Here is a 2463-nt window from a genome sequence, read left to right as displayed (position 1 = left end):
TGCCCTTGCTCTCTGCTCCAGGGCAGGCACCCTTGGGACACCGCGGAGGTGCTGCAGGGGGGCAGGGCCCAGCGCTTCAGCAGCCTCGCGGCACGAGAAGGGGGCAGAGAAGCCTGGAACAAAGGTTTTCTCCAAGACCCCCGAAGCAGACGAAGCTATGTATCCCCCCTGTGTGCCTTCTCCTTTCCCAGCCCTCCTTCCCTGCACAAGCACGGTCCAGACTCAGTTTGCAAACCCTCTTTTATTGAGAGAAGGGCTTGGTCGGCTCACCCAAGGCCTATCCGGGCAGGGAGCTCTGGTTGAGATGTACAGGTAAAGCTTCACTTTCCTACAGAACAGGCTTTAGTAAAACCTCCCTTTCTAAGTGATGAATGCAAACAGCAGAGTTTCTATGAAAATAAAATTTTACACAGAGCATGGGTATTACATAAGCAAGTTACAAGTATAGGAATACAAAAGTAACTTTGAAGAAAGTTGGACAGAAAGAAAAAGATTCAAAACACTGAAAAATACAAGTCCTCGGGATGGTATTAAAGAGCACAGCCCCCAAACAAATCCCCTGGAGTCCATGTTACAGCAGTGCTACACAGATTTAAAAGCAACATCGTTTGCTTTTATCAGACAAACATCTGGCCAATGCCTTCTCCACATGCCTAACATTCCTTACCTTCTCCAGACCCCCTTCTGTCAATCATGCAAAGCTGAAGTCTGAAGAAGGCTGCAGTGTCAACACAGAAATAAAGCTGAATCCAAACTCTCCATGTGATACAGCTGAGTAGAGCAGCAGTCCTTCAGCTTCAGAGACAGCAATTCCAGCAACCCTACCTCTGCTATCACAGAGGGGATGTGTATGTAGGAACCCCAAACCAGAGCCTTGCTCTCGGTTCTGTCTCAGGGGATGTCTTCTTTTGTCCTAGCTTACCTGTGATGTTAGCATGGATGAAAGGTACGTGACCGCCAGCCCCAAAAAGCAAGCCTTTAGTCTTGCTCCTTCTCACGTATAGCTCACTGTTGCTCTGGAGAACATGTGTTTCCATATAGGTTCAGTTCTTAGCTCTCCGGGGGCAGTAAGCATATTAAATGTGACTGCGGTTAGTTATCTGAACTGATCTAAGAACAAGAACAGGCTGTCTCCTGTATCAGCTAAGAACTATTTTCTTCATGGCAAAACCAGAGAGCTATGTGCAAGGCTGGATTGAAGACCTATCCATTGATCCATCTCTGCTCATATTAACGCCTCCTGCCTGCAGTGCTCCAAAACCAAACTGCTCATCTTTGAGTAGCAGAGAAGGATATGGAACTGGCAACTACGTACCTTGTCTTAATTTTCTCCATAAAATTCTAGCCTGGGTGCATGGCTCTTGCTGAAATAAAACTGCTGAGGAAAACCTGAAGAAACAAACACTTGAGAAAAATTTGCAATTCAAATACAATTCATTTCAGTATAAACCACCTCATGCTCTCTTTACCAACCCCCTAGAGATCATGCAAAAGATAAACTATTTCCAGGGAGGAAGAAAATCTTTGTTTCTTTTCCAAAAGAGATTTATTCCCCCCCCCTGCAGCACATTGATGAACTTGTTCATTGACAAACTTTCCTACTGCTGTCTGTAAGGAGAAAGTCACCATAACAAATTGTCCAGAACAGGAGGCATGTTGTGTTGTGCCAATGTGGCACAGAGCCACGTAAGAACCTTGACCTACTTCCTGGACAGTGAAGCAGTGAGAAAATAAATAGCATTGTTGCTGCCTATTAAAGCTGGCAAAAATATAAAACCTGGTAGGAACTAGTTGGATTTCCATAGTAAAATAAAGTTATGAGCCCAGTGTTGTGTTAACAGGAGACAATACAAAACATCTCAGCATCCACTAGAAAATGAATAAAACACAGTATAATGCGTGCAGAAATATACAGAAAGCACTTGCACTAGTATAAAAATATCCACAGTCCTCAGACAAATGTAAACTGGTACAAAGGTTCCAAGAACAGGAACATGTTTACAAAAGGACACGTTAATATAAAACAGTAAAACCAGGTTCACCCTCTCCCAGCCTTATGCACAGCACAGAGACACAGGTAGTCCACAGAAGGGCCACGTGTACTGAGAATGAGCAGAGCCTTGACTTGCCATTTGACCTTGTAAGTCAACAGTGTCTGCTGCACATTGCAGCCAGCACTCTGGAAGGACATCTGACTGGCAGCAGAAGGGCTGAGACAGGCAATGCAGAAACAAAAAAAACCCACCCTCAGGGATTTTAGGGCTTGTTCTTTCCCAGTCATTTGTTTCCTGATGCTTCAGGCACCCCAGGAGCAGGCATACCATGGAACTGGTGGTGTAACTGATGGGGGTTTATCCTACTGGTGTGGAGAAGTGTTTGGTGGCCCTGGCAATGAGTGGACAGCGGCACACTGTGACTGTGCACAGAAGGTGACAAACTGTCTGCCTTGCTGAAAGAGGAGAG

Source organism: Pterocles gutturalis, unplaced genomic scaffold, assembly GCF_000699245.1.
Source record: "Pterocles gutturalis isolate BGI_N339 unplaced genomic scaffold, ASM69924v1 scaffold34116, whole genome shotgun sequence".
In the NCBI taxonomy this organism is placed as follows: domain Eukaryota; kingdom Metazoa; phylum Chordata; class Aves; order Pterocliformes; family Pteroclidae; genus Pterocles; species Pterocles gutturalis.
Note: the sequence above shows the minus strand (reverse complement) of the source record.